This window comes from Denticeps clupeoides, chromosome 2 (assembly GCF_900700375.1).
Source record: "Denticeps clupeoides chromosome 2, fDenClu1.1, whole genome shotgun sequence".
NCBI lineage: Eukaryota > Metazoa > Chordata > Actinopteri > Clupeiformes > Denticipitidae > Denticeps > Denticeps clupeoides.
In genome coordinates this window covers 13,805,646-13,821,040 of record NC_041708.1, presented here as the reverse complement: position 1 = coordinate 13,821,040, position 15,395 = coordinate 13,805,646, and the positions used below count along the sequence as shown (strand labels likewise).

General features: G+C 42.2%; 1 pseudogene; it reads right to left on the bottom strand.

Moving 5' to 3' along the window:
- Nucleotides 1–15,015: 15,015 nt before the first annotated feature.
- On the bottom strand, nucleotides 15,016–15,136 carry LOC114784985 (uncharacterized; annotated as a pseudogene).
- Nucleotides 15,137–15,395: the final 259 nt, after the last annotated feature.

Below are 15,395 nucleotides of genomic sequence, written 5' to 3'. Positions count from 1 at the left end.
AGATCCACTGACAGAGAGATGAGCTGAATCCCAGGTGCTCCAGCTTGGTGGTGAGTGTGGAAGGGATTATTGTGTTAAATGCTGAATTGTAGTCAATGAAGAGCATTTTAACATAATTTCCCTTCCGAGTGTCCAGGTGGGTGAGTGCTGAGTGGAGGAGATAAGAAATGGCATCATCTGCACATCGGTTTGGACTGTAAGCAAACTGCAGTGGGTCAAGTGTGTCCAGTAGTGAAGAAATTATGATGTCTCTGACCAGCCGTTCAAAGAACTTCATCACTTCTGACTATCGTTTTCTGAACTGTATTGTCCATTAGTTTCCCAATTAAACTCACAACTGCTTCCGTAAACACATTGATGTTCTCGGAGCTGTTTCGGAACATGTCCCAGTGTGCGTCATCCAGTGCATCCTGAAGAGCGACCACCAATTGGTCCGTCCAGCGTGCCACCTCTATCTGAACCGGAGGTTCCTGTTTGTGCCTTTGTTTGTATTTAGGCATGAGGAAGATGGCGGTGTGGTTGGATTTACCAAATGGTGGATGAGATTGTGCCGTCCTTAATTGTTGTGTATCAATGGGCCAATGTCCTATCACCCCTGGTGGAGTAGGTGATGGGCTGATGAAAGTTTGGCACTGTGCGTTTGAGGCTGGCATTATTGAAATTCCCTTGCCACAATAAGTGCAGCATCCCGGTGTTGCGTTTGATGTTGTGTGATTGCTTCATGCAACTCTCCTTCTCGACTCACATCAGCAATCTTTCCCGCTCATGTAGATTCCTTCTCTACAATATCTGTCAACACAGGCCACCCAGCTACTGGTTCAGTCCTTAGTAATCTCAAGACTGGACTACTGCAACTCCCTTCTAGCTGGTCTACCACTACGCACCATCCGACCTCTACAACTCATACAAAATGCAGCAGCGCGACTGATCTTCAACCTTCCCAAATTCACCCACACCACCCCTCTGCTACGTTCCCTCCACTGGCTCCCAGTAGCTGCACGCATCAGATTCAAAATACTGATGCTGGCCTACAAAGCCAAACATGGAGTAGCCCCATCCTACCTCACAGCCCTTATTACTACTCGCACTGCACCTCGTATTCTTCTGTACTGCTCGCCTGGTCCCTCCATTGCTAAAGGTAAAAGGAAAACATTCATCTAGACTCTTCTCTGTCTTGGCCCCTTGGTGGTGGAATTATCTTCCCCTCGAGGTCAGAACAGCTCAGTCACTGAGTATTTTCAAACGACAGCTCAAGACCTTCTTCTTTAAAGAATATTTAGATTAAGAAAGTTACAAGTTATTGTCGAACTTTTTGTACAGAATCTACAACAGAGTGAATAAAAAGATTGTATTCATAGTTGGGGGTCCTAGTGAACCAGAATTGATCTCTTCATCGATGGTAACTTGAAAGCACGTCGTAAGTCACTCTGGATAAGGGCGTCTGCCAAATGCCTTAAATGTAAATCTGGCAAGGCAGCAAAAATGTGTTTTTGATAAGTGTCTCGGTGAAAGTGAAGTGTGTATATACATTTCAAGATTTAAGACAGCTAATGATTCTTGTGGAATTTAAATGTAGTGTCCTACGCAAATGACTTTTTGTTTCAGAGGGGTTGGTGTCCATCTTTCAAGGAGAGCCTGAGGTGGCCATTACAGTGTAGCAAACAGTCTCTTCTGCTCGCTGGAATGCTAGCACTCCCTGAGAGTTCTTCCTTGAAGACATCAGTATTGGTTTAAATTGTTGGAGGGGAGTATGGCTCTGTACCACTCCACACAGTGTGGATAAAATCAAATGCAGTTACTGATGCTGTCACTGTGGGTGTTGGGTGTTTTCTTGGTCTCAAGCTAAGCAAACATTGGTTGAGATGAGTGATCACCCTTGTGAATCCGTGGAGCCACCCTCTGCATCTTTTGGTTTTGTAACCCAGTCCTGCTGTGCTCCTTGAGGCCCAAAAGAAGGACCGTAGGCTCCCTCCTTTTAAATTTTCCAGAGTCAAAGAAGAATTAGCTTAAATGCATGAGATTGGGGCAGTGGAGCCAGGTAAAAGTGACTGGTTTTAGTTCTGAAGCCTAGTAAGTTGTGGCGATTGTGTATTGACTATCGCAAAGTAAATCAGGTGATTCGAACAGAGGCTTTTCCCATCCCTTGGCTTTAAGATTAAAGATTGGTTTATTGTCAGTACAACAGTATACACAGTATACTTTGTATTGAAATACTGTTTCACACAGACCCCCCCCCCATAGTGCAATCATAAAAGCAAGAAAAATATATATGTAGATACACATTAAACTGTACTAACTAAAATTTAAATACTGTACAAAACTTTATAAGAGAAAAGTAAAGCTTTTCTCTACAATGAACAGGACAAACCGGACAACATCATGTAGGATGCTTGTAAGTGGATATGTTTGGTATTTCAAACAGAATACGCCAGACAAACATGTGCAAAATGAACAGAGATGTGCAAAATGGTCAGTGTTATCAGGTGCATAAGGCTGGAGGTGTATTGTTGAGTTTATCAGTTTTTTTGGTGATTGCAGAGCATTGTGTGCATAGAGAGCGCTGACTGCTTTGGAGAAGAAGCTCTTGCAGTGTCTGGCAGTTACAGTTCTGATTCTGCGGAACTGTCTGCCAGACAGTAGGAGGGAGAATAGGTCATGAAAGGGATGGTGTGAGTCCTTCATTATGTTCCGAGCTCAACGGATCAGGTGTTTCTCGTAGAGCTTGGAAATGGGTGGAAGTGTAACCCCGATGATGCGCTCTGCTGTCTTCACTATCTACTGCAGGGTCTTCTGCTCAGCAACAGTGCAGTTCCCATACCAGTAAATGATATAGCAGTAGAGAACACTCACAATGGTCCCCCGTTAGAATGATGAATGATGGGTTTTGGATTGTACTGACCATATCAGTTGAGCTCAGTTCGTTTTCAAGTTGGATTTACTCAAAGAGTACTGGCAGGTTCCATTGTCTGCTCAAGCAAGGGAAATCTATGCGTTTGTGACTCCTGACTGTTCATACATGTGTAATGTTCCTCCATTTGAAGAATGCTCCCGCAACCGGCAGTGGTGGCCTAGCGGCCCCGTAATCAGAAGGTTGCCGGTTCAAATCCCGACCCGCCAAGGTACCACTGAGGTGTCACTGAGCAAAGCACCGTCCCCACACACTGCTCCCTGGGCACCGGTCATGGCTGCCCACTGCTCACTCAGGGTGATGGGATAAATGCAGAGGACAAATTTCACTGTGTGCACCGTATGCTGTGCTGCTGTGTATCACACGTGACAATCACTTCACTTCACCTTTCAGAGGTTGATTGTAAGGGTGATTGCCAGGCTCACAATCGTGATGGTGTATATTGATGATGTGGTTGTCCACAGTGATACCTGGGATGAACACATGTGACACATGCAGCAAGTATTAGTGAACCTTGAGAAATGTGAGATCGGGAAAGGTCAAGTGACATAGTTGGGTCATTTGGTGAGTCTGGGCCAGGTGTTGCCTAGATGGGCTGAGGTTCAGGCAATTTTGGATCTACCAGTTCCTAAAACATGGCGTGAGGGAATGCAGGTGTTGGGAATGTGTGGCTTTTACCGACGTTTTGTTCCCAATTTTGCTATGGTGGCAGTGAGCCTATTCGGTATTCTACCATTTCTACCATCTGGTGTTGTCTGTTCAGCACTTTGAGGTGTACTCTTCATGTTAAAAAGGTGATGTAGTGGTTTATACTAACCACAATACTCTTAAATTCCTTGCCATGATCAAAACTGCCAGTCATCGTGGGTGGGGCCTAGTGCCCCAGCCATATAGTCTGATGGTCAAGCATATCGCTGGCAGGAATAATGTGAATGCTGATGCATTATAGAGGTTACAACCGGTGGATGTGACTTGATGTGTATGGCTGTGGGAACAGTCTTGTAATTCTGATTTTTAATCTAATATACTGGTTTGCTCTTCAAAAAAAAACTTTATTTGAAAAAAAAATGAATTCTTTGTTTAAATTGTCGAATACATTTTTTTGTTTTGTTTATGGGGGGAGATGTTAGAATGTGGAGTATGCACCTTATGCAACCCTAGACAGAACACTTTCACAATCATGTCCCATCCACAAGGGGACACCAGCTTGCTTCCAGGATTGTGATTGAAAGTGATTTGTCATTGTGGTACACAGCACACAACAAAATTTGTCCACTGCTTTTAACCCTTCACCCTTGGTGAGCAGTAGGCAGCCATGACAGGCACTCAGGGGCAGTGTGTGGGGATGGGGCTTTTGTGGTTCGGGATTCAAACTGGCAACCTTCTGATTACAGGGCCACTTCATTAGGCTACCACTGTCCAAAAAAAAACAGTGTACCCGTGTAGAAACCCATCCTCCGTCATGCTGAAAATCCGAGGCTATTATAGCAGTAACTTTTTGTTTGGTACATTCACATGGACCGTGTAACAGTACATCCAATAGTGACTCACATACCTTCCCCCCAAAAAATAAAAATAAAAGAATGCTTGAAAAATAAGATACAGGACGGAGCGAATCACCATGTAGTTGTAGGAGAACAGAGGTCATATAGTCACATTCTTGGAGGGGTCGGGCAAGCCTAATGTGGGTAGGGATTGAAGGGCCTGTTAAAAGCTAAGAGGGCCTTCTCTGCATCAGGGTTCTACAGTACCTGAGAAGACATTGATTTAGAATGAGTGAGGGCAGTTAAAGGCTTGCAGAACTCAGAGAAATGTGGACCAAACATTTTACAGTAGGAACAAAAGCCAAATAAATTACAACAACTGTTTTACAGTGTAAGATGGGATGTCGCAGGTTCATGACATTTCTGCACTTTTGTTTTGCGTGGACATCATAATAATGATAACAACCAATCAGGAATTGGAAATTGCACTGTTAAAAGATTCATGTTCATGTTCAGTATGATTAAGATGTTTAGGATCAGAATTTATTTTATATGAAACAGTTTTTCCCTCTGAACACCTCAAAACTACAACCAGATTGACTTCATCAGACTCCAAACAATGAACCCCACCAAGTGTGTAAAGCCTTTGATCAAGTTGAATAGTCTCTGTATGCTGCTGTGTTTGATCTGTCAAGAAGGAAGGTTTCCCTGAAAGTATGATCTCAGACGCCTGAAGTAAAGGACACCACCATCAGCTACATTTGAATTCCCAACTGACCAGGAAGGAGCAGGACGAACAAGCAGATGCACAATCATGAACAAAAATCATTTAAATCATGGGAAAAAAGCATCATATTGGTCATCAAAATGCTGTGGCTGGGGCAACACAATAAATGAAAACCCACAATGGCAGTACAATATAAATGTGAAGTTTTTTTTCTTTGGGTCAATATATCTTCCACTGATATATCTTCCTTATATATCAATATATCTTCCTTGACCCTTGCTTCAACCTGTCTGGCCTGGGCGTGGCACAGAACGTCAGCGAGACGCACTGAAGAATCTGCCCAGCATCTGTAATCCACATCCTCACGCACAGTACCGACATCATTTTGATCAGCGGTTGCACAGGATGCAGGGCCGGGATGCTGAGCCATTTTGGTGGATGTCGGTGTGAACTCTAAGACGAAATCATTCATGGCAATGGACAGGCCTGCACCCCCTCAGTCTGTATTAGTGAGGTGCTTGGAAGAGTTCAGAAGATTTTCAGTCATCCATGGTCTGTACACATACACAGGGCCATCTGTTCCAGCCACCTGAATCATGGGGAGGGTTGCAGTTGAGGGTCATGATTGTCCAGATGATGGTGAGGCGTCCGACTCGTAAATGGCGCCTGAACGGGTCTTTGAAGGAGAGAATGAGGCAGCTGCTCTGATGGTGAATTTCTCCTGTGGAGTCGAGGCAGTGATGTCATCGTGCTGTGGTGGTTTCTGTTGTTACTGTACGGTTGCTCCAGCAGGGTCACAATGGTTTTTAGGATGGGTGGAGCTTCAGTTTCCGGTCGGCCTGCAGGTCCAAGAATTCTGCAAAAGGGGAATACAACTTATATTACATATTACAAAATTTATATACACTTATATTTTTCCCCAGCTTTCCACAAACTTAATTTTAAAATGCTCAGAAAGAAAAACAAACAAAATCCACAAAATATAAATGAAAAATATTTTCCCATATTCCCTTCAAAGCTGACTAAAGTGTAAACCCGCTGGAAATTGATTTTACCAGATGGTAAAATTTCTTGCTAACAGTTCAGTTCCAAAACAAAACAAGAGAGAGATTCGCAAATGCGTGCATTTTGTGATATTGTTACAAAGGATCACAATTATTCGTGATCTTGTAACCTGTTCTCGCCTCACACTTTATTCCACGTCAGAGTACAAATGGGAAAGGTGACACCCCTTTACTTGGATGAATTCAGTTGACCACAGAATAAAGCAAATATGCAATTTCCCTTATCAATAAAGCTTTGGATTTATTAACCTTCTAAATTCTCCAGGTTTCATTCTACCTGAGTTTTTTATTATTATTATTATTATTAAATTAATTAAATGTTTAAGGTGTAGTATTTTTAGCTCACCGGGCTCGTGTCCCCAGACGACAAAAAAAGGAAAATCCCGGCGGAATTGGCCAAGGATGCTGACCACAGCCCCAGTCACTCTGAAACTCTAAAATGAGGTTTTGGAGATGGATCTCGGTGACCAGGGGTGATCAGCCCTCCGGTCAGGTCCTGGCGGATTCACGCGGATCCTGTTCGTGATGCCAGTTGTGGTGGTAATTTTCCCATCTGGGGAGCTGCGATAACGAATGTCAACTAAATTGATTTTCCAAGTTTAATTTACCATGCACATGGGGGGTTTCACTCCCTCCAGGTAAGACACGACACCGCGGTTCATCAGTCACAGATGGATTTATTCCTTCGTTACACTTCTCCGCCAATCCACCATAAAATCCACCGTCAAACTGTCATTACATAATGTACAGAATGAACAACATAAATATAACAAATAAACATTTAAACTAAAGTTGACAAATGCACAATAAAACAGAAACACAGTTAAATGTACCTCGCTGGCTGCACGTACCGTGAGGGAATAAGTTCGCTTTAGAAACAAAAACAAGAAACACTTCCAACTTCTTCTTCCTCTTCTTTACAGCTTACTTTCACTTTGAAACAGATTATTTAATCTTCTTTATGCCTTCTTTAATTTACGGCTTCTCCTAGCTTCTTAACCTTTCTTGCGTCACTTAAAGGTGACTGTGTGCAACACGGAATGTAACATGGTTCCTACCCATAAGGCAAAAATGTTTATAAAATGAAGAAAATAAATAAACACAATAAATTAAACCAATTGAAATCATTTACATTTATGGCAGTTAAACTCCCACCAAATCTCAATTTGAGATTTCCCTGCTCATTTGAACCCTGAAGTTATGAACATTTACTACGGTTCAACACATGCTTATTCTGCTTCAACCAGTAGAACTATTTTTTGCACTGGCCTATCAAGATAAATTTAGTTTTCGTTGTTTGTCTAAGGTTGAGTCGCTAATCAACAGCTTTACCTTTCTGACCCTTCCATCAGAGCTGGAATACACCTCTGTGACTCTTGCTAGTCTCCATTGATTTCATGGAGCACTGTCCTGCCATTAACCTTGGTTTCTGTTATCCCTTTGCCATATCTGTCTTTGCTGAAGATTAGGAAGAAACTCCCTTTTCACCTTGTCCAAAACTCATTTGCTAAGAACTGCACCTGACGCCATCTCTTAACTCACAAACTGACCAGGGAGTGGCAATATTATGTTAGACTTCATCAGGAGAATGTGATTTGCTGTGAGTTGTTGGATGTGAGTTGTTGGATTATTTAAGTGCTCTGTTGTCAGAGGTCTGCTATTTATAATCACTTCATACAGAAAGGTTCTAAGTGAAGCACTGTCAAGTCTTCTAGCAGACTGATCAAGGATTGCTGTTAGAACACTTCTGATTGTCCTTATTTGTCTCTCCCATATTCCTCCCATATGGCTTGATGATGGGGGATTCATTACAAACTCGCAGCCATATTCCTTCAACTGTTTATGATCCAAGTTCTTCATTGCATCCATGAACTCTCCTTTTGCACCCACAAAGTTGGTACCTTGATCACATTTCAACTGTCTTACATTCCCACGTATTGCCATGAATGCACACAATGCATTGATGAAAGCATCTGAACTAAGCATTTCGATCAAGCATTTTGGCTCTGCAACACATGCAAGTGAAAAGAAGACCATACTTCTTCAGTTTCTTTCTTGCATCCTTCACATGTTCCAAAGCAATCTATGCCAAAATATGTGAATAGAGGGGTAATTTCCATTCTGGCATTTGGCAAATCTGCCATCTTTGGATCTTGTGTGTTCCTTCTATACTTCCTGCATGTGATGCACTTATAGATATGTGAGGCAACTTCACTGCTGCATCCAATGATCCATATCGCAATTCATTTACAGTCATACCTCTTCCTTGATGCTGTTCTTTCTCATGATGATTCTTGATCAGTAAAGAAGACACATGACTTGTTTTTGGCAGAATGGAAGGATGTTTAACGTGTGGATGAAGACCAGATCTTGTCAAGCGTCCACCTACTCTCAGCACACCCTGCTCATCCACAAATGGACTTAATTTGTGTAGCATGTTTGCTTTGTCTTTAGATTTTATGTCCTTGCATTGTTGTAAATCTTTGATTTCACTGCTGAATGCTTCATTTTGGACCAATCTGATTATGAAAAGTTCTGCTTCTCGTCTTTCTTCAACACTTGTACTTCCATTTAGTTTAGGATTAAGACCTGTTACTTGCTTAGCACGACATTTAAGACAAGCAATAGCTTTAACAGCTCTTCTCCAGTCAGAAAACTTAGTCAGGCGGTCCAACAATGTTCTATATACCTTTGTGCTGGTGTTGAGCACCTGAGCTTTTCGAAGCTCTGGATCATTATCACTAACCTCTTCCACCTTAGCATCACTTGTGGGTAGCTCCTTTTCCCATAGAAAATCTGGTCCAGTAAACCAATTTGAAGCAACGAGCTTATCTACTGATAGACCTCTCTAAGCATGATCCGCTGGATTGTATTTGGACTGCACATGATGCCATTGCTTGGCATCTGTGGTGGTGCACTTTCCAAGAGTGGCTCCCTTCTTTCACACTGTCAACACACTCTTCCTGTGGTATTGAATCCAATATCTTCTTGCTGTTGGAAATTAACTTACAGGGAGTGCAGAATTATTAGGCAAATGAGTATTTTGTCCACATCATCCTCTTCATGCATGTTGTCAGGTGTGCATAATTATTAGGCAACTTCCTTTCCTTTGGCAAAATGGGTCAGGACAGGCTCAGAAAAGTCAAAAATAGTGAGATATCTTGTAGAGGGATGCAGCACTCTTAAAATCGCAAAGCTTCTGAAGCGTGATCATCGAACAATCAAGCGTTTCATTCAAAATAGTCAACAGGGTCGCAAGAAGTGTGTGGAAAAACCAAGGCGCACAATAACTGCCCATGAACTGAGAAAAGTCAAGCGTGCAGCTGCCAAGATGTCACTTGCCACCAGTTTGGCCATATTTCAGAGCTGCAACATTACTGGAGTGCCCAAAAGCACAAGGTGTGCAATACTCAGAGACATGGCCAAGGTAAGAAAGGCGGAAAGACGACCACCACTGAACAAGACACACAAGCTGAAACATCAAGACTGGGCCAAGAAATATCTCAAGACTGATTTTTCTAAGGTTTTATGGACTGATAAAATGAGAGTGAGTCTTGATGGGCCAAATGGATGGGCCCGTGGCTGGATTGGTAAAGGGCAGAGAGCTCCAGTCCGACTCAGATGCCAGCAAGGTGGAGGTGGAGTACTGGTTTGGGCTGGTATCATCAAAGATGAACTTGTGGGGCCTTTTCGGGTTGAGGATGGAGTCAAGCTCAACTCCCAGTCCTACTGCCAGTTTCTGGAAGACACCTTCTTCAAGCAGTGGTACAGGAAGAAGTCTGCATCCTTCAAGAAAAACATGATTTTCATGCAGGACAATGCTCCATCACACGCGTCCAAGTACTCCACAGCGTGGCTGGCAAGAAAGGGTATAAAAGAAGAAAAACTAATGACATGGCCTCCTTGTTCACCTGATCTGAACCCCATTGAGAACCTGTGGTCCTTCATCAAATGTGAGATTTACAAGGAGGGAAAACATTACACCTCTCTGAACAGTGTCTGGGAGGCTGTGGTTGCTGCTGCACGCAATGTTGATGGTGAACAGATCAAAACACTGACAGAATCCATGGATGGCAGGCTTTTGAGTGTAAAGAAAGGTGGCTATATTGGTCGCTGATTAGTTTTTGTTTTGTTTTTGAATGTCAATGTATATTTGTGAATGTGGAGATGTTATATTGGTTTCACTGGTAAAAATAAATAATTGAAATGGGTATATATTTGTTTTTTGTTCAGTTGCCTAATAAATATGCACAGTAATAGTCACCTGCACACACAGATATCTCCCTAAAATAGCTAAAAATAAAAACAAACTAAAAACTACTTCCAAAAACATTCAGCTTTGATATTAATGAGTTTTTTGGGTTCATTGAGAACATGGTTGTTGTTCAATAATAAAATTATTCCTCAAAAATACAACTTGCCTAATAATTCTGCACTCCCTGCATATAGTCTAAGCTTGCCTGCACTGCAGAATGCTTGCTTCCTTCATCAGCTTGATTACCTCAGCATCAGACCTTACACTCACCAGTCCATGGTCAACATAAAAATTTATTTGGAAGAATTTAACAGTGCTTTGGTTAAATTGATCCTGACCTTCTGTGGCTAGATGTTTAAGTCCAAAATTGGTACAGCCTGGTGAGGAAGCTGCTCCAAATAAATGGACTTTCATCCGAAAAAAGAGACTCCAGATCACCATTCTCCCACCATAAGAACCTCAAGTAGCCTTGGTCTTCAGGCTTTACATGGAATTGATGAAACATTCGTTCCACATCACACATAGCGACTGGACCCTTTTGAAATCTACAAAGAACTCCCACCAAAGTGTTTGTGAGCTCTGGCCCTGTAAGAAGGTGGTCATTCAATGATATGTCTTGAAATCTTGCAGAGCAATCAAAGACCATAATGACCATCTTCTTTGTGTTTAATTTCATCTTTCATTTTAGTCAAAAACTGGAGATCTTCTTGAGAGAGATTTGCCTTTTCTCCAAGTCTTTCACTGAAGTCAGATTCCAGCACCTTAAGTACATCTTCTGGAGCAGTCATTTCTTTGATTCTTGTTTTGCAAATATAATGAATGCATGGACCAACTTTTCTGCATCATGCATTGAAATTATATGTCTTATTTTCGCAATATTTCTAATTGAAAGAATCACTATCCTAGTGACATTATCTACGTGCAAATTGAATGAGAGACCTGCATCAATGATGACACCTAGATCCTTTACTTCAATACTTGGTGAGATAGAAAGGCTATCCAGGGTTATGGTGTAGTCAGCCAGCTTATGCCTGGAAGCCAGCTTATACCCGATCAGAAGACCGATTTTACATTCCTTCTGTGGGGCAATGTGTTCTGCAAGATGCTCCAAATGAGGCCAGGCCCTTGCAGTCTCTGGCGTCGGAATGTGTGTAGGATTTGCAGGTATGAATTCACGAGTGTAAACCGTTTGCACTGTGATCTTCTTAGGAAAAAAATAACCCTCTTATTTGTAGGCTTTTGAGTCTTTTCCATGGAAGACATTGTAGACAGTTTCATCTAGAACACCTGCTACTTCCTCAAGAATGAATGAAGAGTCACTTTGTGAATCTAACAGAGCATAGACAAGGACTTCTTTGTTTGAATCACTTGGCATGGACACATAAACAGGAACTATCGCTGAAGTCTGACCGCTATTACTATCATGCACAACCCTATTAGATGTAGTTTCTTGAGTGGTGTCTTGTGGTTGTGGCAATTGCTTTCCTTATTGTAACTTGCCTCATTATATTCTTGTTGTTTTGAGCGATCCTCATGTAGGCATGTGGGGTGGCGTTTTGAACAGGTGTCGCAGACCATCCGGTTGCTGCAATTCTTGGATTGATGGCCAGGACTCAAACAGCCGAAGCACAGTTTCTCACTCTGAATGAACTTGATTCGATCAGCAACTGGATTTGTGGTTAGTCTGCAGTACTTGTGTAAGACATGTCCTGTTTTTTTACAAAACACACATGTGCTTATGTTCTTCTCAGTAGTGTTAGTTGTAAAGATTTTCGCACTTGCAGCTTGGTTCTTAGAGGTCACTACATTCTGAGGTTTAGACCTTGTCTTTTACGGTTCCCCTTGCCGCAAAGCATAGTAAGATGTAACAAGGTTACAAGCAATATGAGCCTCCATTGTCAGGAATGTTACAAAATACTTGAAATCTGGGAACCTTCCACGCTCCAGCTGGTACTGAGTGGCTTTCCGGTTCCATCTGTTGCTTAACCAGTCAGGCAACTTGGCTGTCAGTTTTTGATTTTCAACGCCATCATCAAGAACATGCAAACTCTCATTGTCAGAACTCTCTCTTGATGCTATTTTTGGCCCGGCATGTAATTTGTCTCGACAGGCCTCGACAGGCCCATATGCTGCTCGACAGGCAGCATATGCAGTATCTGAACCGATCAGAAAATAACCTCTAGCTGCTCCTCCAACATATTTCTGAAGGAAGAATATCTTCTCTGAACTTGGAATGTTTTTCTTTTCAATTAGTGTTTGAAAGGATGACTTCCAATGATTAAACTTGAGTGGAAAAACTGTGGGCTCTGGAATGGGTAGCCTATTTGCTGATATAGCCTCAGCTAAGACTTTCACAAGCTCTCCTGTGTCATCTTGAAGCATGCGTTTTGGCGCTGCATCCTTTGGTGGTTGTGAGTGCTGGTCCTCAGGATTCACCTGATTGACTGACTGTCTTACTTTATGTAGCAGAAAGCTCTGTGGAGCAATCTCTTGGGCTTGATTGAGCTCATTTTCAACATACACTTGAAGCCATGCTTTGGCTGCATTCAGCCTTTTCAGTTCCTCCAAACGCTTTCTGCAGACCTTCTTCTTGCAGCATTCTCTTCTTGCTGTTTCTTTAAGAAAGCAGCCTCTTGTTTCTGTCTTTCTAGCTTACGTTATGTTTCTTCCCTTTCTCCTTCAAGATGATGAGCTAATGCAGCTGCTTCTTGGTCTGCAACAATCAACCTCTCTTCAGCATCAAGTTTTTGCAGTTTCTCTTGGTGGCCCTCTTGTTCAGCCATAATCTGCAATACAGCTTGTGTAGCTGCATACTCAGCAGCAGCTTCTTGTCTTTTAACTGAGGATACATTAGAGCGAATGGAAAAAGCTTTAGAACCATTAGAGGCCAGAGGTGAAACACTGGAAGCTGAGGATGAGAATACAGAACTATGATCTGGCCAAATCAACTCCTCCGCTGTTCCCTGCATTTCAGATTGAGCATTTTGTACTACAGTCTTAGTGATTGAGATGCAGTTATCCATCTTGCGACGCATGTCATGGGCTGGACGATCAATTCTTCGGTAATCATCATAAGCAATATTCAACTCAGATAATTCCCTTTGAATACTGATACTGTGTTCTTGTAGGATGTCACTAGGATCCTTTTTAACACAGATCTTTTAGCTACTTTAATCAGAGCTTTCCATCGTTCGTATTTGCTGTCAATTTGCTCTTTCTGAAACTCCTTTCACTTTTCTGTTAATATCTGGGCTCTTTCACATCTACGAGGCTCTTTAGGCTGTATTATTCTTTGCCTAATACTTGCTTCTTCTGTCTGCTCTAGCTCTGTCTCTTCTTCCAGAGAAGCTGCTGCACCCTGTGCTTCTTTACTTGTATGTGACATTCTAATTATTTAGACATTATATATACACAGGCAACAAAATCCACAAATACTGAATAAATGGTCTTAACTAAATGATATCACTGTCCTTCAGATTAACCCAAATACATCTGGAATATTACAGATTAAATTACCCTTAACAGAGTTAACCTTGTCACACACTGAACTTGTATAAATGTTCAGTTCAACATGAATTTACACCAATTACGTAAATGCACATTCATGTACGTGAAACACTGTTGCTGTCAGTCAATACACGGTCTCTTGTAGTTTCCAACTCTTGTGTCACTTTTCAGACTACAAACTTTAGAGTCTGACCTATAGACTCCTTATGAAAACCTTATGAGCCTATGTGTCCTTTACGTTAAAGAGTGGCTTATTTGTGTTCCCGTCTCGATGAGCTGTCGGATGTGCACAGGTCGGGCGAGTCTGGGCAGGTACGAGTTTGACTTTCACTCCCTCCAGGTCATACACGACACCACGGTTCATCAGTCACAGGTGGATTTTATTCCTTGGTTACACTTCTCCGCCAATCCACCATAAAATCCACCGTCAAACTGCCATTACATAATGTACAGAATGATCAACATGAATATAACAAATAAACATTTCAACTAAAGTTGACAGAAACACAGTTAAACATAACTGTGAAAGCAGAATCACACCAGCTTTGTCATAGGCACCTGCAAAAGGACACTAGAATCTGTCTTGTGTACAGTATAACACACTTGTTTGGAAAACATCTTAGCCTTGTTTAAAGTGAGGTTTAAAGTGAGATACAGTTGTTTTGATGCTGGTGCTGCAGTAGCCAAGACATTCTATGACCAAAGGTGAATGTTGGAAAAAGTATATAAGTTATCATGCAATCACCCTTTTTGTATTACATCTGTGTTTGGAATGTTAACCGCTGGAAAACACCAGCTATAGTAAACATTAGCCAACATCTGTATTTGTAATGTTAACATCTAAAAGACATCAGCATTAATCATTAGCTGCTTGGAAGAGAAACCGAGGAACAAGAGAAGTGTTGCAACACAAAGTCGCCGGGGCGAGGTGACCGAGACCTGGCGGGATCTGGGAAAACAGCGAACGGAGAACTTGCAGATGGAAAAAGTGTCTTTCTTCTCCAGTTATTTAATAAGTGTTAGAACGAGGTATAACTCTGACAGTGAATGTCACATGACATGTAAAAAGTCCAGGCCCATAAATTTTTTCCCCACTACCAGAAATTATGCAGTCGAGATTCCCACTGGCTGAGCCTCACCCTGGGTGAACCACTTTCTTGATCACGGTTTCTCCCCTGCCAGGTAAAGTCTGCAAGCTGAGCCATAAAAGAAGCTAGAGGAAAAGCTAATGGGGCTGGCTGGCTTATGGTGAAACATTGGTTGTGGATCTTCCCATGTTTGGCCTCTGGATGTACTGGAGCTTGTGGAAGAGATTAAGTGGTACCGGATAAATATAGTCAGACTCACCTCGACACATAGCATTGGCTCTGGAACCCAAGTCCTTGAGAGAGGTTGGACACTCTCTTTTGCTGGAGTTGCTCCGGGTGAGAGGCAGAGGGCTGGGGTTGGC